General features: G+C 51.5%; 1 long non-coding RNA gene across 1 annotated transcript in view; it reads right to left on the minus strand.

Moving 5' to 3' along the window:
- Positions 1 to 24,732, minus strand: part of LOC146858444 (uncharacterized) — a 127,305-nt gene that overhangs the window by 68,180 nt on the left and 34,393 nt on the right. The window lies entirely within an intron of this gene.

The raw sequence follows: 24,732 nt of genomic DNA on the forward strand, positions 1-24,732 counted from the left end.
AGTGAAGCTCGTGCACGGGACTTAGGCTCCACCCAGATATCGCAACTTTTATTTTTCTAATTTCTCACAGACTACTGAACGGATTTACACCATTTAAAAAAAAGGTCGCTTTCTGACCCACGCACTACCTTTGTGCCAAATTTGGGGTAATTCCATTCAGCAGTTCGGGTTGTAGCTCGCCGCAAAATTTCATATGGAAATTAACATGGGGACCCCCCTTTTTCCTCAGCCCCCCCTTCACGAATCACCCCCAAAATTTCAGGATAGAAGCTGACCTGGATAGACTTTTCCTTTGGAGAATTTTGCAAAGATTCGTCAAATAACGCCAAAGTTATTAGCAAATATAAAAAATGCTTTTCCTGTGGAAACTAGGTTGTAACTATAACTACCTACTGGCAACCGCCAGTAGGTAATATATATATATATATATATATATATATATATATATATATATATATATATATATATATATATATATATACATACAGTAGCGCCTACTTAGCCGACTACCGAGTAAATAGTAAAAAACATTCTGCTATATACTCGCCCACTGGCTAAATAGTAGAATTTATTTACTATTTGACCGGCGGCCTTAAAAATAACAGAGAAACTATTTTTATTTTCCAGATTGGTGGTTAAATAGTACAGATTCTACACTGCTTATCCAGGGTTTGTGCAAATAGCAGAAATCTTCACTATTTACCTGGCCACAAGCTAAACAGTAGAGATTCTGCATTGTTCAGCTGGTGGCCCTGCAAATAGCAAAAAAACTCCACTATCTACCCAGCAACTGGTTAAATAGTAGAGATTCTGCACTGTCTGATTGGCGGACGTACAAATAGCAGGAAATCTTAAATATTTACCTGACTAACTAGTAGAGATTTTGTAGTGTCTGACTGGCTACAGTGCAAATAGCTGAAAAACATCACTATTTACCTGGTCGCTGGCTTAATAGTAGAGGTTCTGCACTGTTTGGCTAACGGCCGGAAAAATAGTAGAAAAACATCACTATTTAACCCACAGCTGGCTAAACAGTAGCGATCCTGCACTGTGTGGCTGGCAGCCACACAGAGAAATGTCACTATTTACCAGGCCTCTGGTTAATAGTAGAGATTCTGCACTGTTCGTCCAGCAGCTGTGCAAATAGCAGGAAACCTGAAATTTACCTGGCTGCTGGCTGAATAGTAGAGATTCTGCACTGTTCTGCCAGCAGTTTTTAGACCACGTTTAGCACCCTGCACCCGAGGCTGCCAAGATCCTGTCCTAAGAAAACTCCTTCCTCCTTTCCAAATTAGTTAATACGCTAACTTGAGGATCGTTAGCTTATCAGTGGTTTGCGACCATCAATTGCAGTCCCAAACTATCAATGAATTCCTTTCCGAATTGGAAAAAGGGAGGGAGGAAACCACTTTCATTTACCCTCCTATTTGTAATTCAGAAACAATAGCAAAAGTCCTTTTACTAGTCTAAATAAATGTTCAACTCATAAAACAGGTTTTGTACATAACGATAAGTACTTTTGTGGTCACAATATTTGTTATTTTGAGACATGAGGCCCTTGGTGTTAAAACTGACTTAAATGTAGGCACTAACATATATGTCTAAATGTCACAAATGTTTGAATGTTTCTAAGTTATTTTGACAGACATGGCACAGAATGCCACTCCATTACACGGTGGGCCAAGACATTTCTGTCTCGTGCTCCACAAATGCTCTTACTCCTTGACATTTATTTGCAGATATGACTAATGACAAAAGATATTTACAACCTTCGCAAGACCAGTTAAAGCTGTTTACTCTTCTAAAGCTATATACTCTTACTCATAAAGCCATGGTAATGTACAAGGGCCAGATATAGGATTAGCAAAAGGCTCCATGTTATGAGAACACCTTTTTTCCAGGAAATCAGTGCACCCTGGAATTATTCATTATGGTTCAGTTTAATCAAACTAGACTAAAACACCTGAAAACAAAGATTTGTAAAAGCAAAGATCAGAAATGTAAACTTAGTATCCCAGTAACATAGAGCTATCTAATATCTAGGGTGATTTTATCAAAATAGAAGCAATTGCATAGGGCCCCTTATGAAGTGACCAATACAGTATAATTGAGAGGCTTTATTCCAATTTCATGACAGTAGTAAGAAATCCTATGGGCCTGAATTAGAGTTTCAAGGATGAAGTTATCTCCATCAGAATAGCGGAGGACAATACTTCCAACATTGTGAGGGTCCTCCGCTGGCAAATTTTGAGTTGTCTGCTAGCCCTGTGGGCAACTCTCTACATTGACTGGAACTGCTGTCATAGCAGTTGCTGTCTCTGCATGAAACATTTGAAGGACAGTACAGTTAGACATGATGGTCGGCTATTTCCAGAAGCAGGAGTTTTGTGTTGAAAAAACAAAAAACAAATGGTCCCACATGCTGGAAGTTTTTCCCCATGGTGATGAGCCCTTATGTTTTTTAACCGTTCATTAAAGCCAGATGTTACTCTAAATAGAATAGATGGCACAAAGTCCTTCTTTCAAAGGCCCGTATTTTGTCAGGCATCAGAGGATATTCTGATAATCTGTTGAGAAGCCACAAGCAAAGGAATGAGACTATAATATATATTTTTTTTTTATTGCCATTTTTCAGAAATCTCACAAACCGTCTGAATGCATCACAAAGTTCACTCTGCGGTCTCATATCATGCAATGTAAATTCGATGCAGAACATTTAACGAACAGCATTGCCAGCCAATATAACATTTTGGGCGCTTGGACAGGAATAGTATAATAGTATACCCCCAACGCATCTACAGGTGGCCAACCAAGCGGTGAGTTCTCTGGAAATGTGCATCCTGTAATCATCGCAAGGGGTCTAATGTATCACCGCTATATCGTAACAATTATACTATACAGCCTCCTAGGCTGTAAACTGCATTTCCCCCATTGCTCTTCGATGAGTACTATCTCTACTCCTGTCCTCCCTCTGTATCTTCTGTGCCTTTGCCTGCTATGTATGTCTGGTATGTGGTCCAATAATCCTTGGGGCGACTTTGTGGCGGCTGAAGATGTCTGTTTGCACATTACAGTATATCCTGTCCGAATGCCATTCTCCAAAGGTTGGAATGGGACCCTTGGCCCAACACATCGCCACTCCGCGCTTAGCCAGCAGTAAACCAATGGCTACCAGCTCCCTTACTGACTTATCTATGTCCTTGTAATAACCCAGCAGAGCCAACATTGGATTAATCTCAATTAGGGAGCCGATTATAGCACCCAACTCCAGGAAAACCCCTTCTCAATATTCATATATCCCGGGACAATACCAGGCAGCATGCCGAAACCCGGACTCATGCATGTTACATCGCAGACAGTCCGCAATGTCCCTCAAACCATATTGGAACAGTCTCTCTGGTGTATAATAAACATGGTGTATATATTTAAAATGTATTAACCGGTGTCTCCTATTCAAAGATATCTCTTTTGTCCTGGCGCAACAATATCCCCATACGTTATCATCTATGGCTCTGCCCAGATCTCCTTGCCACTCCAGTCGCGCCTTGGTCACGTCTGGCCTGCATGCTTCTTGTGCATGAGCGTATAGTGTTGCTACTTATCAGGGGCATGTTTCTTTATCAAAAATGAAAGCAATGGCATGTCTGGGGGTTTCTGCAGATCACACCCCAGTAGGTCCCGTAATGCATGTTGGTCTCTGTATTGTGTGAGAGCTGAAGACGTGTGCTTGTGTCCTTGTGTGGTCACCCACTCTCCCACCACCCCATCCTGAAAGAACTCCCCCATCTTAGTTATCCCCAGTGTATGTAGGCAGCTCTTACATTCTTTTCTAGTCCAACAGGGTGCCAGGAGCACCATTCTATTGAGGCAGGGGGAAAAACAATAATGCACCAGATTGTTTTTTGGCTCTGCCAGAAATGTGCTGTAGTGTTCAACAGGTCAAAGACACCATGTAGGCCTGTTGGGGCATTAAATAATACCTGAGGAAGTGTATTAAGGTCTGCAGCATCTCTCTCTTAGTACAGATTAGGCAGGTCTTGTGGGCCATAGATCCAGTAATAGGCGGATGAGTTTTGCTCTGCCTTATAATACAGTTCTAGATCTGGTGTATTAAGCCTGCCATATAATTGGCAAAGTAAGGACTTCACATCAAACTCTTGGCTGTTTTCCAGCCCATGCCAGTCTGATCAATAAATAGCTCTAAGTAACAAAGACTGTTCTTGGCAAAAGCATAGGTATATTCTGGAATAGAGAGAGGGATCTTGGAAGCACTACCAACTTCATAAGGGCTATGCGCCCCATAAGAGACAATGGCAAACTGATCCAATGATTCACATCATCTTCCAGTTTGGATATCGCCTTCCAATTGTTGTCTAATAGAACTACCGCCGGATCCGTATGAATCTGTATCCCCAGATAATGCAGAGTCTGTAGTCCATCAGAGAGAGAACTCTAGTGTCAGTGGCATCATGGAGGGGGTGCGTGGAAAAATTATGGATTTATCCAAGTTGACACTCAGACCTGAGAGGCCCCCGAATCGTACCACCTCCCTCAACATGGGCGAGAGACTTTTTTCCAGGTCGTGAACATACAGAAATGTATCATCAGCATACGATGATATGACAGGTTTATAACCTGGGAAACGCAGCCCTCCATGCCCATGTTACTCTCGGAGAGCACATGCCAACGGTTCTGTCACTAACGCTTATATATGGGGTAACAACGGGCAGCCCTGACTGGTGCCTCTTGTAATTGTAATCTGGGATGTGATTACTGTACCAACGCAAACGTGGTCACTGGCTTATTATATAGCATCTTGACCAACATTAAAAACACACCCCCCATCCCAATCCGCCTCAAAACCACACGCATGAACTCCCACTCACCAGAGTCAAATGCTTTTTCGGTGTCTAGGAAGACTGCTGCTGCCTTCACTTCCGGGTCAACTTGCTGTACCGCGCCAAACAATGTTCTAAGATTGGTATTCAAATTGCGGCCTGGAACGAAACCAGACTGCTCTGGACGCACTACCCCCGGTAAAATCGGAGCTAATCTGTTGGCCAATACTTTAGCAAACAGTTTAGAAACAACATTTAATAAAGACAAAGGCCTATACTTGGAACATTGTTTGGGTTGTTTTACAGGTCTCAGGAGTGTTAAAATCAGGGTTCCACGCATCGATAGTGGCATTACTGCAGATTGCCTGATATCTTCATACAATGTGGCTATGTGCGGTATAAGAAGATCCTGGTAGGCCTTACAAAGGCCACAGTGAGTCCGTCTATCACCGGTGCTTTCCTGGTGTGCATACCTGCCAGCGCAACTTGTATTTCCGCGGGATCTAAGGGTACCATCAAATGCTCCCTATGCTCCGGGGCGTGCCATGTCATTTTTCATATGCTCCAGATTATCCGCTGTGGCAGTGTCATCTGGGAGTATATGGGACCGATACAAAACAGCATAATACCTGAGAAATCTCTCTGCAATTTGATCCGCATTGTGTAGTGGTTGGTCATTTTCATCCTGGATTTCCAGAATCACCTCTGTTTCCCTCTTGGGGCTCACCAATGCAGCTAATGTGGCCCCTGGGTGTTCACCCTCCCCGTCTGTCCTTGCGACCGCATACTTGCCCATATGGTTGACTTCGCTAATGGCTTTGTGCTAACTCGTTTTGAAGGCCGAACCCAACAGAGAGGTGGGAACCGCCACGTGAAGGCCGAGGTCCGACATGGTAACCCTGGGCACCAGGCTCCTAGATGTTAGCCAGTATTCTATTTGAGTGTATATGTCATGAATGGTTGAATAATGGATGTACCCCCTCCCTTGTGAGAATGATGTTACCATATGTCCACACGCCCCATACTCTCTGTTATGTCTAGAATTGCCTTCGCTGCTGCAGACAGTCTGAGCGGTGGGCCTATGTATCGATCCTGTGCAGGATCCAGGACGCAAGTAAAGTCTCCCCCTCAAATCTGGGGAAGGTCACCACCCTGATGTACACAAGCACTAAGTGAGAGATAGAACTGTGGGTCATCATAATTTGGGCCGCAAACTCCCACAAGCAGCACTGCTAAGTGCACCTTATAACACAAATCTATCTCCCGGGTCAGTATGCACCTCTTGCAACTTAACACCCGCCCTGTGATCTACCCAAATGAGAACCCCCCCTTGCATGTGAGGTGAAACCTGATGCACAAAACTGGCCTGCAACCTGTGCTGTATCAACACATCACTATTAGGAGCCAGGTGCATCTCCAGAAGGATCTCCACTTCCACACTGGGACGTTTGATGTATACTACCACTTTTCAAATTTTCCTATGACCATTTAATCCCCTCACATTCCACATGAGGAATCTAATATGCGGCCTGGTGGGTTGGTTGTTCATTACTCCCCCTATATCCTCCAGTGCACCCTTTTGTCTGTATGTGACGGTCAGGAGCAGCCAGACAATCAATGCGTATACTACAACATACAACCAAAAACAACAATCCCATTATTGGTCCCACCCACGCTAAACAATCCCTAACTCTGCATAGCAGTATTACACCCCTCCCCTACCCCTACCTTATACCCCTAAAAAAAACTCAAAAAGCTATAAACTACGCATTATGGTGCACACATAGGGGGGGATGTTGCATGTCCACTAACTCCGCCCCAGTCCCAACCATCGTCTCGAGACGCTATCCCACATGTATTTTCCGACAACAATGGGTTAATTCTGTATAGTCCCCTTGCAGAGGCCAGTTTTCCCCACTTCGGATAATTGGTTGGGACCGGCGTGCATGGAGCAAGCGCTCCACACATGCGAGGGAGCCTTCCCCCCAACACTGCTCCACTACCAGCGGGGCAAGTCTGGATACAATTTGATGCAGTCTTACCAATGACCCAGGTCCAGGGTCCAACGAGAGGCCAAACCCCCTTGTCATATTTTCAGGTATTTCTGTAGCGCGACTACATCTTGGCTAGGGGGCCACAGTCCACAAGCGCTGCACCTGTCCCAATCCATGTCACTGCCCCCGCAACTTTCACCATCTGCAGTAGCAGGAGCAAAGCCCTGCCGCGCCCCAGGTCACACCCAGTGCTTCGTTGCTCCTCGATATCCGATGTGTCATATTCATCGTTGGAAGTATTCTTGGTGGAACTCACCTTGTCACCTGTTTCCCTCCTCCGCTTGATAAACTGGAGTACCATCTTGATGTCCGTGAAAAAATTAACCTTCCACTGCGACATAACTCGCAGCTTGGCAGGATACATCATACTGTATTCTATTTTAAGCTCGAGCTGTGTTCTCTTTACTGGTCCCAATTGGCAGTGAGCCTCCTGGACCTGCTGTTTGAAGTCCAGGTAAATAGATAACTCAGTGCCCTCGAAGCGCAACTCCAGTAGTTCCCTAGGGGCATATTAACAAGGGCTTTATCTCCGCTTTTTTGGCTTTAAAAGCCAAAGAAGCGGAGATAAAAATATCGCCCTATCAACAACAGGGTGCTAACATGCAAAATCGCATGTTGGCACCCTTTTTCACTACGCTTCCCTTTGCATCGCTAATGAGATGCAAAGTGGGTGTTCCAGAGCAAAATAATAGGAGAAATTTCGACATTTCTCCTATTATCAAGCTTCACGCTAACCCTCTTAGAGACAAAAAAAGCAGCGCTAACCACGGTTAACGCTGCTTTTTTACATCTGCTAATTTTCAGACTTAGCCATGTAATCCAATGGGAGGTGGATTACATGGATAAGTCCACCATGGGCTATCAACAAGGAGATCCCTATCCTTGTAGTTTTAACGCTGCATTACCAGCGATAACCTCCCAAAATGCCGCTATCGCTGGATTTTTTGTCGCCTAGGCGGTTAGCGCTGTTAATAACGTGATAACCAGGCGATATTATCCAGCGATAGCGGGCGTTAAAAAAATTGACGCTAAGCGCCCTTAGCGTTATTTTTCCCTGTTCCTTGTTTATATGCCCCTTAGCATTTTGCAGAGCCACATCTCGGTCCATGTATTTTAAAAGTTTTGCTATTATTGGGTGAGGGTTAGCACCTGGGACCGGTCTCAGTGCCAAGGAGTGGTGGGGTCGCTCCACCACGAAGATTTGTAAAAAGTTTTCCTGCCCAACATATCCACAAGTATGCGTTCAACAAACTGCTCAATGTTCACTATATTGGTGAATTCTGCTACATCCACTATATGTATGTTGTTCTGCCTGAATCGCGCTTTCAAATCTTCAGCCTTCGCCTGTAGTGTATGTAGCAATTTGTCCATTCTTCTTGTTCTGTGCTGACTCCTCATTGATTGTGTCTTCTGTATCGGACACTCTTGTCTCCGGATTGCCTAATCTCTCCGTGTGTTTATCCAGTCTCTCTGACATTCTGTCATGCAAAATGGGAGGGCGTTGATGTTCCCATACATTTTTGTTAAGCTGCGCTGCAGGGCTGCCAGTATTTGTTTTAGGTCTCCATCTCCAGAGGGGTTGCTGGTCTCGGGCCCAAGCCTGTGGCACCAACATCCGAATCTCTCGATTTAACAGCCCTGCACGGTTAAAACTGCTGCTTGGTTTGTGATTTAACAGCTTTCCCCATGTTGGTCATACACTGTAGGTTGTCCACGGACCCCAGGTTCACTATACCTCACCTATCACTGCACATACAATCCTATCAGTCACTCCTATGGCAGGCCTTAACAATCCTGAAGGCAGAGTTCTTGGTTATATGTGAGAGGGTGCCCAGGCATGAGCTGAGCCCCTTTGCAGCCTTCGGAATCTCTACTCCGGGGTCGTCAGTGGTGCAGCCTGACCATATACTCTTAAGTGCATTATATCTTAAACGGTTAATGCTAACTTTGGACTGGCTGCACGGAAACATGTCATGTTTGGTGTCAAGCACCTTGGAATCATACCCCCACATCAGTTCATGATGTGAGAATATGATCACACCCTTCAAGAGGGAGAGACATGGCAGTACTGCTATACCCGGTAGCAATCTAACAGAGCCCTGGCATCACAAAATGGATGCTGCAGCCACAGACACAAGTCTGGCCTCCTGCTGCTGACCGAAACTCCGGAAAGGGAGGCCTGGAAAATAGGTTTCCTGTCACAGGGAGGTGTAACCACCTCCCAGACAGACTGATGTGTATTGGGGCTGGGTGGGAGCACTCTCTGGGTGCTTTGAAGTCCTGCACCGGGGGCACATTTGGTGTCCCTGTGCATAGTCCAGCTCAAACCGGTTCAGGTGCTTCCTGTCCCTGCTCTGGTGAGAAACTGGACTAAGGAAATGGGTATAGCCACCCCTCTATCCAAACCCTCCCATAGGTGGGTCCCCAGAGCTAGTCCAACCCCTTCCTTAGGTATAAGTAAGGAACCTCTGTAACCAGAACTTTAGATATCCCTGGATGAAACTCTGAAGCTGAATCCTGGAACTTCAACCTCTACTAAAGACTAGAGGACTGAAGAAATCTCCCTTGGGATCAAGGCAAGGAGTGACTCCCCCGCTTGGCAGGCACCAATGAAGCATTTTGCCAGTCTGCATTTTTGAAGCTCCCGTCGGACTCCAAAGTATTTGCAGCCCAGGAAGAGAATTTCCAGACATCTCAGAGGCTGACCCAAGTCCCCAGTAAAGCTAAGACCCGCAGCCCTTGTGAGTAGCATGGAACGGGAACTCCTGGTCACCGGACAATTTTGCAAGTGCATTGACTTCTCGAGGTCTCTTGAAGTCGTGCTTGGGGTTACTTCTAGCCCCCTCTTCGAGCAGAGAATCCACTGAAGATCGTCAGCCTAGTCACCCCGAGTGACCCGTGGGCCACCATTTTGTGATTCCTCTTGAGGTCCCTTCGCGATCCCTGGTCCGTCGACTGGTGGGTCCCTGTGAAGGTAACTTTGATTTTCCTTGGGCTTCTCTGGTTGCTCCAGACGTGCCCTGACTTCCAACCAAGTGGTGAGTCCCTCAGACCTTGCTGGTCTGCACCGAAGCATCTTTCTCCTTTCTGCGTGGATTGCTGTTGCCAAGGCTTGTTGTGTCCAATCCGGGCACCGATGCTGCAGCACTTGACATCCTTTGTGGGACAGCTCGAATCCAGCTCCTGGTCATCCTCGACACCTCCTGGTCCTCGTGGCTGAAGGATGCACGCACATGTTCGGGGCAATCCACAGCACAGATGTCATACCTGTGCCCCCTGCGGACACAGCACACAATCACCACAACAGGAAGCACACGTATCACATCAATGTGCAGGCAACATCAGAATATCGTAGAACCTCCAACAATGTCGCCTCCAAAAACACAGCCAGTGTGCATGATTCCTTCACCCTCCGACAGTCCATCATCAACCAGCCTACCCAGGATGGCAACAATGCAAATGTACAGCCCCATTGGAAAGTTTCAAATGTACAGCCTACTCACCTCAACTCCACAACCATGCAACTCACCACTCTGGCAATGCATATGTCACAAAATCACTACCAACATGCACAACAACATGACCACCCACCAGACACGACAGAACAACTCACAATGGTTACCTGGCCAAGCCGTGAACATGAGCCATCAACAGCATGGCACCTCAGCCACACAACATCCGAATGTGGGGAGAGGTGGCAACCAGGCATGTGTGAAGGATGCAGGAGAACCATGTTTGGGAAAGTACACAATTCCAAGAGTGGTGGATATGTGCTGGACAGACCACAGTATGCAGAACACACCCATATCCATGGTGACACACACCTCTGGTGTATGGAGTCTAGTGGACAGTGGACACAACCATTTCACCCCAGCCAGTGGGGGACCTTGCGGAAATGTTGCCTGTTACGCCCCCCCAAGCGAGATCGGAGTGGGATGGCCCGGCATATGCCACGCCAATGTATGGGTGTGAAAAAGAAGCAGGTAGCGCTGGGCGTGGCCCTCTTCTGGAAAGTACAATGCCTCTGCTAGGGCGGCGCCTCTCACCCCGCCACGAGGCCGACACCGTCCTCGTGAGCGGAGTTGCCTACAATGCCGTGCACCTGCCGGACCCCGAACCCGTCAGGCCCGCCCCTGCGCAGCCAGGCCACACTGATCACCTGCCGACAACGGCATGTGTAAAGGAGGGCCCACCACATTCCGCCGCAAGCTCCAAGCCCGAGGGCCGCAACCTTGGCAGCCTCCTCAGTCCATCACGGCCTCCACAACACAGGCCCACTTTAGTCCTTTCTCGTTGACATACTCTACTGCCACCTTTGGACTATTCTTCGGCCCAGTTGGTCACATGTGCAAAAATGTGTCCAGATTCATGAATGGCAGTGACCCCAATTCCGGGACAGCGGCCACAGCACCAGACCCACCCCGATCAGTGAGGCATATTTCCATATGGGCTATTTGCGACACGTGGTGCCACTAACCCTGTTCAACATCAGCCTGCGACACATGGTGCCACTAACCCTGTTCAACGCCAGCCTGCGACACGTGGTGCCACTGAACCTGAACTACGCAGGCCGGTGGGGTCATCCAACCTATACCGGCAACACTCAGTGAATGGCCCGTGCTGACGGCTGCCTCCGGCCTACACTGCTGTCCAGTAGGTCACACATTTGCAACTGAGTCTTGATTACACCATGGCAGTGAACGCCATTTAAGGCATAGGACAAGTCACTAAACTCACTTCGATGTGGTGCCAACAAGTCTGTGCATAGCATTACAACCACACATGTCTGTGGGCATACGTGGACAACTGCCCTCGGCCTACGCTGCGTACGAGTAACTCACAGAATTGGAAGTGGACATCGATTATTCAAAGGCAGAATACATGTCATTGCACGTAAGGCGAGTCGTAAGAGCATGACGAGTTGCAGTCTAGAGGGAATAGTATTATCGTTACGGAGGTGATCGAACACTACAGACAACTGCCCTGGTGTCACTAACTCTGCATCGCGAGCCAACGACACGTGTCTGTGGGCCTCTGCTGAGCTAAGGCTCTGGACTGCACTGCGGACAAGTAGGTCACAGATGTGGAACTGAGACATGATTTATTTATGGCACATTCTATGCCATTGTACACGCATCCTCGCAGACTGCATCCCCTTTCAGCACTGGTGCCACTGACTCTGTGCCCCATGATCCATGTACACTCCCTGTTTGAACTTGGCGTGTGAGACTATGGCCTGGGTGTTGTCATCATCATCATGAAGCCGATAATGATTTCCTGTCAAGTAGGTGTCCGTAGCATTCATCTCCTACATGTTCCCTGTGTCTGCTTGGTTCTGTCCTCTGCATCAGGCCCTGGAAGAACACCTTCCACTGTCCCCTGAAACACTCTGCGTCATTCACCTTGGACATCGACTAGGTCCCGCTTAGCTCATGTGTCCCCATCCCACTGCACTGTAAGTCACCGTCCCTTGGCGGTGTGCCTGTGCCAGCCGCACTGCATCCGGGGCCACTACCTCTGTGCATCACAACTCATGGACCTGTTCTAATTGAGTACTGTGCTGTGGACAGCGCACGCAACAATGTTGCCTCATGCAGTGGGGAAGACATGGGACTATGATGAGAAAGATGTGCCAAGTGTGCGGATGGGAGAAGGCACAGACAATGGGAAGGCAGGAGGCAACAACCCCAAGGCAGGAATGCAGACTGGAGGTGGAAGTCAAGCTACACACCCTGATCTATTACTGGGAATTGCGCTGTGGACTGCGGATGCAACTGTCATCTCAGGCAGTGTGGGAGACCTGGGACGTTAATGAGGAAGTTGATGCAGTTGTAACACACCCCACTGCATCTGCATCAGGACTAATCCGAAGGGACACAGTCGTAGCAATTTCTTCACATGAGCGCGCTCATCTCTAAGGCCCCTACCTCAGTGCACTGCAACTCACGGAACCTCCTGAATGAATATTAGGTGACCTCTGTCCTTGCTCCGGCTCCCTCTATGTTGCTCTGCAGTTGACTCTGTTATGCTGGTGTTTTCTGTTTCCATTGCACTGGTGTCCACTGTTCAAGTTGTTGCCAGCACCAAGCACTCCGTGTGTCCCTGTACATGTAGCCCTGCCAATAAAGGGGCCGGGCGCACATGCCAGTAGCCAGTTCAACATGATATCTGCATGTGTCCCTGTGGTCTTGTTGTATGTATGAGGGCCCTGGGCTCTACGCCATTACATTGTGCTGTGTACATCGGATGCAGATGTGTCACCGCAGGCAGCGGGTTGGAGCTTGGACATGTAGCTTTGTCGTCACCCACTCAATTCGTAAGGGGAGTGGTCAGGGCCGTCGTACACAGAGCCAACATGGGTGTGTAACTGATATTTGAGCGCCCCTGCCCGTGGTTTTGTACTGTGAATGTGCAACTGCATGTGTCTCTATGGCAGTGTGGGTCTCCTTAGTGGGGTGTTGGTGGCCCCTGAAGGGTGATAGACACCTATGTATGTGTCCTGGTTCACATTCCATGGGTTCGCCCCCCACCCACACCTGTTGAGTCACCTCATTTCGGTGTGCAGGAACATGGCATTGGGGTGCAATGTGTGGGTGGGTGAAGTGTCGTGGGCCAGCTGTGCTTGCAGGTGCTTCCTTCTGTGTGGTCTGTTGCATGCTCGGTGTTCTCCTCTGAGTAGCTTGGCTGTCCGGGTCCTGGTGGGGGGTTGCGTGGAATATCCATGTGCTATTGTAGGGTGTCGGTGTCGATGGTGTGGTGGTCCTCTCCAGCATCGCTGATGTGTTGTATTCTGTGCTCTGCTGAAGGTGTTGTGTGCCCCTCTGCGATGTGAAGGGGAGGTGCGTATTGACTTTGCGTTGGCATGTATGTTGGCGCGTTGTGCAGGTTTGCATGCAGACTGTATGGCAATGTACATTGTGACTGTTTGGGGGGTGCTGGATTCTTCGGCGGGACAGTGTACATTTGGTCTACATGACGGATGTGATGTCGAACGCGTACATTTCCATTTCACAGTTTCCGGGTCAGTCAGATGTGGTAGGCATGTTTCTGTGCATGTGCGGACCCAGTTGTGTGCTCTGTTCTGCAGTGTTGGCTATGCGCGTTGTTCCTCGTTGTCGTCAATGTGGGTGTGCTGTTCATGCTATTTGTGTGAGCTGCAGTGTGCCGAGGGGATCGGGGCCATGGACCTGGGTGATTGTGGGTGTGCAGTGTGCTACACCTCGTTGTGCATGTATGCCATTGTGCCCACTCCCCCGTCCCCCCAGTCCCTGTTCGTTGCACTCCCTGTTGATGTTGTGTCAGTTCCTCTTGAGCTGTGTCCGTACTCCCTACTCCTTGCACCGTCTCCACACTGATGACTGTGGCCTGGGTTTCCTTCAGCTCCTCTGCTGGCGCAGGACTGCCACCCCCTGTCGCCATTGCTGCCTTCCTGTTGGCAGCGGGGTTGTGCCTGGTTTAGGTAGTCACGTCATGCCGGCGCCTATTGGTCTCCTGGATTGGCCTCCTCGGCACTCTGACTGCAATCCAGGTGGTCTGCTTGTGGGTCAGTTGCTGGTAGTGTTCTGTCACCTCCGGGTCACTGGACTTGTTTTCCTATTGTCTGCACCCCGTCTTCCTCTCCCTCTTCTCCTTGGCCCCTTTGTTCCTTGGCCCCGTTGTTCCTTGCTGGTAGTCTGTGGGGGTTGTGGGGTTCGGGTTGGCCCCTGCGCTGTGTCAGGGTGCATCCATGTTACTACGCATTTTGGATTGTTTTTGGTGTATTTTTTCTGTGGTTTTTATGGTGCATTGTGCTGCCAGAAGCAGATTTGCAGGCCTGTGGCTGGTTTTCACTACTTTTTGTACCACGGTTGGCCTCATCGTATTTTTTTTGTGTTCGCGTATTGCATTTATGCAGCGTGGCGTTGATTTTGACGCGGACATTTGGCGCGTTATCTGGTGACTATCACATGGTACCACCTTGTTGTGAGTCCCACGTTGTCACAGGGTTATTTTCCCACGATAGGCTGCAATATTGAAAGTTGCATTACGCTACTCTTGGGGTAGTTATCACACATTCTTGTGAATATACCCTTAAATATTATAAGGTGGCTGGTTAGGAATACCTGGACCATCTAGCTCCCATGGGGGGGGACCCAGAGGGACACCCCTGGGGTCAAAACCAAAATAAAATTGGCTGGCCTCCCGAGTGATTGGAAAAAAATGACAGCTTTGGCCACAATGTTCAATTATAGGCTCCGGGGAGCCTACCCCGGGACTATATTCAATAAGGGGAAGGGGTCTCTTCAGTCCCCTTCCCTGAGCCATTATAGGACCCAGAAAGCCCACAGAGAGCACACCTCCGGGCTGAAATCGTCAAAAAATGGAAGGGGGCTGCACCTACCCCCTCCATGAGCCATTCGAGCCCTTTGGGAGGGGGGCCATGTGGACCACTTACCTGAGCCTTTTACTGCCGCAGGGAGCCCACTCCCGGGCTGGTTAATATGCTGTGTCCTTGGACACAGTGGTTTCCCTGACAGCAACTAGGAAACCTGTGTTTGTTCCCGCTTGGCTGGAGCTTTTTTGAATCTCCTGCCATTCATGAGCAACCACAATGTCAGCTCCCAGTGCGGGGGAGCCGAGAGCAGACTTTTGATCTGTTTTCCAGCCTGCATTTATGCGGGCAGGGAAACAGATCAATATATTGCTCCTGCTGAGAGGGAGCAGCATAAGTAGCTGCACCTCCCGGGCAGGAGAAATAATGGTTCTTACATCATGTGAGGAGCCACTGGGGCTGTAGAGGTCCTGTGGTGCCCCTCCCCCCCCAACGTTGTGTATGGGGAGCGCTCTGGGTGGGCACCAAGGCACTCGCCTTTAAGTAATGCAGGCCCTATGTCATTTGGTATGTTATCAGTGATGTCTTAAATGATGTCATAGAGCATGATGCATGGGTTCTGTAACCGGCCTTCCCTCCATCGCGGTCGGCCTGAACTTTGGATTTGTACTGGTCCCTTGCAACCACAATTAACTTTTTGACCACTATTGACTTCTAAGCACTGTTTTTCATTTCATCTTTTTTTTTTTTTAATGCTTTATTTATGCATTTTCAAACAGAAGAAAAGAAAAACATGCCACAGCTGTTCAGAGTGAATACAATCCATGCCACATAGAGAAGAATATGCAGGGACGGCGGGACATATACAGTCAACAATATCAGAGCAGAAAGGCAGCACATTCCCACAATATCAACATTATTTACATAATGAAATACGTCAGGTAGTAGTATGAGTAAGCATGTACGTTGTGAACGGACCCCACACATCCCGTGGTCTGGAGGCACTTGGAATCTCCTCTGCGTAGCAGGTAAGTTGGTCACGACAATAGGCGAGATCATGCAACCACTGCGCTAGCCTAGGGGCCGGCCGCCCATCCCAATTGAACGCAACCCAACGCTTAGCCAACTGCAAAGACATTGCCACAAGCTTCCTAACACCGGGTGGTAGAGTTAGAACATACCCCAGCAGGCACATCTTCATATCACAAGCGACCTCCACACCCACCATGTCAGTCAGAGCTGTTACAACCTCTCCCCAGAATGCAGCCACCTTGGGGCATTCCCAGGCTAAGTGAAGAAAATCAGCACTCTCAGCACCACATCGCCTGCAGCAAGGCGAATCTCGTAAGCCATATCTATATAACTGCGCTGGTGTATAATACATTTGATGGACGAATTTATAATGTATGAGCCTGAAATTACCATTAATCGCGAAACGACCAGTCAAACCACAACATGTTGTCCACTCATCATCCGTAAGCGATTGCGGAAGAATGGCATTCCATTTATCCCTAGAGCGCGATGCAGGTGCGCCTTCATCCAACTGCGAAGCTGAGTACAAACGCGAGATAATTTTACGCGTAGACTGCGCCGTGCAAATAAGCTGCAATGCGCCTAGTGCAACAGGTGCATCAGGAAAACTGGGGTATAAGGCCCGTATGGCAGATCGTAGCCTTGCATAAACAAACGTCAACATCGTAGCGTTCCCCGCCTCTTTCAAGAAGTCCTGCAAGGCAATAAATGTCCCATTGGGAAAGACCTCCCCCATGGTTCGCAAGCCGACGCCCTGCAGCTCACGGAGAGGGCCCGCCTCGCCCGTCACGGAAAGCGCTGAATGGTGCAATAGCGGCATAGCTGGTACGTAGAGTGGAAGCCTCTGAGCGCGTTTCCCCAGAGAGTGCCATGCGCGAGCTGTGCATTGAACCGTGTCTATCTCATCTGGCTCAAACACCGTATGTGTGTTCACAATCATTGCTTTTAGGGGGATCGGATGCAAAGCCCCAGCTTCAACCGCAACATGCGGCGTGAACGGCGGCGCATTTTGCCAATAATAGGCATATTGCGCCTGTGCATACAAATAATAAAGAGACATATCAGGCACTGTAAACCCACCCAGCCAATAGGGCTTAGTTAATGTGTCCCAACTTACTCGCGACCTCTTCCCCCCCCATGTAAGCGTGATCAGCAAAGATCGTAATTGAGCAAAGAAATGCAGCGTCAGAACAATCGGGACATTCACAAACAGGTATAAAAATTTCGGTAGCGAGGGAGGAGCCTAGCGCGCAACCAAGATGGCCGCGTAGGTGCGAGGCTCCCGAGGACCTCCGCAACCTCCTACATTTATCCTGTATTCATCCTACCTCAGTTGAGGGGACTGTGTTGGTGAGCCTGAGCTGAGGTGGTATCCGTTTCCCGTTCTCAAATCAGACCTCGGGTGCCGGAGTGAGCACCGATTGAAGTTTGCGGCCTTCTCCTCGCCGGACCCCGGATTTGCGCTGGGGTGTGACCTGGTGGCAAAGTGAACAACAACGGCGGGCTGGGCCTGGCGAGTCGCGTACCCCGCACTTTCGCTTTCACTTTCGCACCCCCTCGCCTTCTCTGCGAGTGAGATCGCGGAGCTCTTTGTGTTGGTGTGGCCTCGCTGGGGGACCCTGCCTGCCTGCCGGCTGTGACCCACCACGCCGATCTGGGGTGGCCCCCCCCGGAGCTCGTGGCCCCGATTGCCTGCCCTCTACGGCGTCGCTGGTGCGAGTGTGAGAACTGTGGCGATGGCCACGAAACAAGATGGAGATCGATCAAAGACCAAGTCGACCCGGCGTGGCGCCGTACATCAGGCCAACATCATGGACCGCTATACCCTCCAGAGGGGATCTCCTGGCGGACCACACAAGTCCTCTGAGGGCCCTTCTGATGCCCCGGACTTGCCCACGGATCTGACTCTGCAAGACGTCATGGGCGCCATTGCCGAGATGAAGGCCTCGGTGGGCCAGCGGTTCGATACCCTGGCACATAAGATCGACGCGGTCCTCGTGGATGTTGGCCTGGTGAGGGCTGATCTCTCCAAGACCAACGACCGGGTTGATTCTTTGGCCCAAACCGCATCGGGCCTCACGACTGAGGTGGCGAACCCTACAAACGGAGGTGCGCCGACTGCGTCAGGCGAGTGCACTTATGGATCGGCGCCTTGAGGATTCCGAGAGTCGGGCCCGGAGGAACAACATCCGCATCATCGGGGTACCCGAGGGACGGGAGGAAGCGGCGGCGGATCTATTTGTGGAAGACCTGATCGCTACCCATCTCCAGCCTCGGGGACTGAGTAAATTTTTTGCCGTGGAGAGGGCCCACAGAGTTCCCGGGGGAAGGCTGAAGGTCGGAGCCCCTCCGCGACCTCTCATTGCCCGGATTTTTAACTTTCGGGACAGGGACGCGATCTTGCAAGCCTCCAGACTGCAAGGGCCGATTAAGCTGGAAAATATGGAGGTGAACTTTTACCCTGATTTTACCCATGCGGTCCAAAAGCAGAGACTGAGCTTCCTGGGCGTCGAGCGCCGACTTCGGGACATGAACCTAAAATATGCCATGCTCTTCCCGGCCAAGCTGCGAGTGGAGGTGGATGGCCGCACGCATTTTTTAGATCGTCCCGAAGCGGCCGGGGACTGGCTGGATACTCTGTCTGGGGATCGTGATCGAGATGGCGGGGGGGGGGGCGGCGGGAGGAGACGGCCCACTGGATCGGGACTGAGGGGTTGATATTGGTCCTCACTCTGGACGACTATGATGCCACTTTCGACCAAGCTTCTGTCTTTGTTCTTTCCTCTCCCATGGAGGTTGGGTGGGGTCTGGAAGGGGTACTCTTTCCTCCTCTAGGGGGTCTAGCTAGTTTCATTATATAGGGGCGACAGGCACACTGCAAGTTGGGGGGGCTGTCCGGGCTCATGCAGGGGTGCAGGGTGGGGGGAGTTTTGTTGGGGCGGGTGGGTTGGGGTGGGGTGTTGTTCGTTTACACCACAAGGCAAATGTATCATTGTGTTATCTCTAAAGTGCTCTCTGGGGGACGAGTGATGGCTTCTGTTTATGATGGGGGGTAGGGGACTGAGTTTGTTGTCCTGGAATGTTAATGGACTGGGGGACAGGATAAAACGAGGTGTGGTCCTGCAGTTCTTGAAGCGAATTTCGCCCGATATAGTTTTTCTGCAGGAGACACACCTCATTGGCAACTCCTTTTGTGCTATGAATCGACGGGGCTACCGCCTTGTGGCCCATTCGGGCTTCACGTCTGGTTCAAGGGGTGTGGGCATTATGGTTAAGAACTCGCTCCCGGGGGGAGGAGCCTAGCGCGCAACCAAGATGGCCGCGTAGGTGCGAGGCTTCCGAGGACCTCCGTGACCTCCTACATAAATCCTGAAAATATCCTGTCCTAGATGAGGGGACTGTGTTGGTGAGCCCGAGCTGAGGTGTCACCCGTTTTCCGCTTCCAAATTGGACCTCGGACACCGGCGGGAGCACCGATTGAGGTTTGCGGCCTTCTCCACGCCGGCCCCCCGGATTGGAGTTGCGGGGCGATCCGGAGGCAAAGTGATCAACAGCGGCGGGCAGGGCTGGGCGACTCGCGTACCCCGCACTTTCACTTTCGCTTTTGCACCCTCCTTGCTGTGTAGGCGAGGTTGGGTTGCGGGGCGGTGTGCGGTGGTGTGGCCTCGTTGGGGTGCCCTGCTGGCCCGCCGGCTGTGATCCGTCCTGCGGACCTGTGGTTGCCCCCCCCCCCCGGAGCCCGTGAACTGGTTTGTCGGCCTTTTCCGAGGTGATTGGCACGATTTGGGGACTGCAACCATGTCCACAAAGCAAGATGGCGACCGGGCAAAGGTGAAATCGACCCGCCGTGGCGCAGCCCATCAGTCCAACAGCATGGACCGCTACACCCTCCAGAAGGGATCTCCCGAGGTGCCGCGTAGGTCCCCTGAGGACCCGACTGATGCTCCTGCGCTGCCCGCGGATCTGACCCTGCGAGATGTCATGGGCGCTATCGCCGAGATGAAGGCCTCGGTGGACCAGCGCTTTGACACACTGGCGCAAAAGATTGACTCGGTCCACGTGGATGTTGGCCTGGTGAGGGCTGATTTATCCAAGACCAATGACCGGGTCGATTCTTTGGCCCACACCACCTCGGGCCTTACAGCGGACGTGGCGGCCCTCCAAAAGGAGGTGCGCCGGCTTGGCCAGGCGAGCGCCCTGATGGATCGTCGACTGGAGGATTCCGAGGGTCGGGCCCGGAGGAACAATGTCCGCATTGTCGGGGTGCCGGAGGGACGTGAGGAGGCGGCGGCGGACCTGTTTGTGGAAGACCTGATTCTCACCCATCTCCAGCCCCGGGGGCTGAGTAAATTCTTTGCGGTGGAACGTGCCCACAGGGTTCCCGGAGGAAGACCTAAGGCCGGAGCCCCTCCGAGGCCTCTCATTGCCCGGATTTTCAACTTTCGGGACAGGGACGCTATCCTTCAGACTTCTAGGCAACAAGGACCGGTCAGACTTGACAATATGGACGTAAACTTCTATCCTGATTTCACCCCAGCGGTCCAGAAGCAGAGACTGAGCTTTCTCGGAGTCAAACGTCGTCTACGGGACTTGAACCTCAAGTATGCGATGCTTTTTCCAGCTAAGTTGCGGGTGGAGGTGGATGGCCGCACGCACTTTTTTGATCGTCCCGAGGCGGCCGGGGACTGGTTGGACTCCTTGCCCGGGGATCGGGGCCGGGGGGTGGGGGGGGGCTCGCCGGATCAGGACTGAGGGATTAATAGTAGGCCTCGCTCTGGACAACATTATCGTCATTTTCGACTGTTCGTTAAGTCTCCCTCCTGTGGAGGTGGTACGGGGTCTCTTGGGGGCTCTCCCTCCTCCTCTGGGGGACTAGTTAGTTTAATCATTCATAGGGCGACAGGCACACTGCACTTTGGGGGGGCTGTTTGGGCTCATGCAGGGGTGCAGGGAGGGGGGAGTTCTGTTGGGATGGGTGGGATGGGGTGGGGTGTTGTTCGTTTTTACCGCAAGGCAAACCCTTTATTGTATTGGTGTTTTTAAGGTGCTCCCGGGGGGACGAATGATGGCTTCTGTATGTGATGGGGGGTAGGGACCTGACTTTATTGTCCTGGAACGTTAACGGACTGGGGGATAGGATTAAGCGAGGTGTGGTCCTGCAGTATTTGAAACGACTTTCGCCAGATGTGGTCTTTCTGCAGGAGACACACCTTATTGGTAATTCCTTTTGTGCCATGAATCGGCGTGGCTATCGCTTGGTGGCCCACTCGGGCTTCACGTCGGGCTCACGGGGGGTGGGCATTATGGTGAAGAACTCGCTCCCGTTGGAAATAGACGAGGTGCGCCATGATGAGAGGGGACGCTACACTGTCTTAGTGGGGAGAATGGAGGGTAAAGTAGTTGTCTTTGTATCAGTGTACGTCCCACCGGGGTTACAGTCTACGACTTTTGCAGACTTAGGGCGCCTCCTCCTTGACCTTCCGGGGGGGCTTCTGGTGGTTGGGGGGGACTTCAATGCGGTGGTTTCTGGGACCGTGGATCGTCACACCCCTAGGGACCTCCCCCGGGCGCAGGCGTGGCTGTCCGGCTTCTTAGATACACTGGGATTGGTGGACTGCTGGCGCTTAAAACATCCCACGCAGCTGCAGTACACTTTCCACTCGGGTGCCCATGGTAGCCTCTCACGGCTTGATCATGTCCTTGTCCCTGTGGCCTATGTTGGGAGGGTAGGAGAGGTGCGCCATTTGGCGCGGGGTATTTCAGATCACTCCCCGCTCCTGTTGCACGTTGATATCTTCCCGAGGGGGGAGGGCAGGGTAGCTCCAATCAATGCCTGGTACCTGCGCGACCCCACTATTCGCGCTGATTTGATTAAATCCTTGCAGCGGTATTTCGATGAGAATGTGGGGTCCGTCCCTTCGGCTATCTCCCTGTGGGAAGCCTTCAAAACAGTTCTTAGAGGGGAGGCCCTCTCCTTTATTTCCCATGCCCGGAGGCGCGAGCAGGAGGAGTTGACCCGGGTGGAGGCCGAAATCGCTGAATTGGAGGGTGATCTAGGGGGTGGGGTGACGGACGCTGCACTACACGTCCTACAACTTAAGTAGGCGGCCTACAGGGCCCTCGTCACGGAGGCGGCCAGGGGCCTCTATAGAGAGCAACAGGGGCGACTGTATGATGTGGGTGATAAGGCTGGTAAACTGCTTGCATGGTTGGATAAAAAGGAGAGAGCGAGTCGTGTGGTCCCGCTGATTGAGAGGATGGATGGTGTGCGTGTCACCGAGCCAGAAGACATTGTCTCTTGTTTCGCGGATTATTTCCGCGAGGTGTATTCCCCGGTTTCTCCCTGCTCGGAGGAGGATTCCCATGCCCTGCTTAGGGATATCGCGCTGCCTTCCCTTTCGGTGGAAGACAGGGTGTCGTTAGATGCCGCTCCTACCTCCGACGAAATTGCCCTCGCCATACGCTCGGTCGCATCCGGCAAGGCCATGGGCCCGAACGGCATCCCTATCGAGTTGTATAAGCTGCGACCGGATGTACTGGCACCCCACCTCCGTGCGATGTTCCTGGCGGCCCACTCGCTGGGCTCCCTCCCGCCGGACCAACGTCTGGCTACAATCGTGGTGATCCACAAGGAAGGGAGACCTCGAGACCGGGTTACATCCTACCGGCCTATCTCGCTCTTGAATGCGGAGCCCAAAATCCTCGCCAAGGTGCTAGCCAACCGGCTGGTCGGCGTGGTGGGCGATTTGGTCCACCAAGACCAGTCCGGCTTTATTCCCCATCGCAACACGGCCCTTAATCTGCGGCGCTTGCACGGGGTGCTCGCGCGTGTCCCGTTTTTGCAGGAGCCGGCCATATTGGCGTCCTTAGACGCCACCATGGCGTTTGACACGCTCGAGTGGCCATACATCTGGGCTATGCTGGCGAAGTTTGGATTTGGCCCGGGGTTCATCAGCTGGGTCAAATTGTTGTATTCGGGCCCATTGGCGCAGGTGGTGGTGAATGGAAGAGTCTCGGTCCCATTCGAGCTGGGACGGGGCACGCGACAGGGCTGTCCCTTGTCGCCGCTCCTGTTCGCGCTGGCCTTGGAACCCCTGGCGGAGTGGCTGCGGTGGCACCCTTCCATCCGTGGTCTCCGTTGGACCCCCGAGTATGAGGACCGCGTGTCCCTATATGCTGACGATATCCTTTTGTACCTAGCCTCCCCGCGTAAATCACTGATTGTCCTGGTTGATGTTTTGCGCTCATTCGGCCGCAACTCAGGCCTTGTCATCAACTGGGCTAAATCATGTGTGTATGTGCTTTCCGGGGAGGCTCCCGTCCTCCCGCGGGGCTGTCCGATCCAGATTGCCTCACAGGGGTTTCGGTACCTGGGGGTTTACATTACTCTGGACCCGGAGGCCCGCTACGAGCGGAATTTGCTTCCCCCCCTCCAGCGCTTGAAGGAGGACGTCGCGCGCTGGCGGCGCCTGCCGCTTTCGCCGCTCGGCCGGGCGGCATTGTTTAAGATGATGTTGTTGCCACGCTTCCTGTACGCTCTCCAGAATACTATGGATTTAGTCCCGGCGCGCTACTTCCGTGAGGTGGAGAGTCTACAGCGCCGCCTGTTCTGGGACGGGAGGCCGCGTATTGCCCTGGCGAAGTTGACGCTCCCATGGTACGACGGGGGGATTGCCCTCCCGGATATTAAACGGTATTACTGGGCCTCCCAGCTAGCTGCAATTAATCATGGCCTTTACGGGCCCGCCTTAAACCCGGCATTTGAAATGGACAAGATGCTCCTGCCTGGTGGCGACTATAATCGAGCGCTCTACTCTGGCGCGCCCGGACCCCGCCTGACGGGACCTACGCGTGTCATGGTACGAGTATGGCACGCGGCTAACGCAGCTATGGGGTGGAAGGACCGTTTGACCCGGGCATCACCGTTGTACGCGTCTGAGAGATTGGGCTCCCTGTGGACCTCGAAGGGCTTCGAGAAGTGGGACACGATCGGCATCAGTAAAGTGGGGGACCTCTGGACGAGGGGGGGATTTAAAACATTCGAGACGCTGCAGACGGAGTTTCAGCTGCAGGGCAGTGAATACTTTCGGTACTTGCAGGTCCGTCACGCGCTGGGCTCAGTCTTCCCAGACGTCGCCTCCATCCCGGAGTCTTCCCCCCTGGAGGATAGAGTGCTGGATGGCCACGTTCCGGACAGCACGATCTCCCTTATTTACAAAAAATTGATTAATGATCGCTCGGGCTTGCTGACTGGCCTCCGCGAGGCGTGGGTTGCCGACGGGCTGGAGTTGGACGACGAAGACTGGATTTCCGCGGTGGCCTCTCCGAAGGAGGTGGCCATACCGGCTCGCCTTCGCTTCGTCCAGCTTAAGATACTCCATCGGGTTTACATGACGGGGCCAAGGCTTCTGCGTATGGGCTATGCTGAGGATGGGTTGTGTAAGCGTGGGTGTGGTGCTTTGGCGACTTTTTTGCATATTTTGTGGGAATGCCCGAA

The sequence above is a fragment of the Triturus cristatus genome, chromosome 3_2, assembly GCF_964204655.1.
Source record: "Triturus cristatus chromosome 3_2, aTriCri1.1, whole genome shotgun sequence".
Taxonomy (NCBI): Eukaryota; Metazoa; Chordata; class Amphibia; order Caudata; family Salamandridae; genus Triturus; species Triturus cristatus.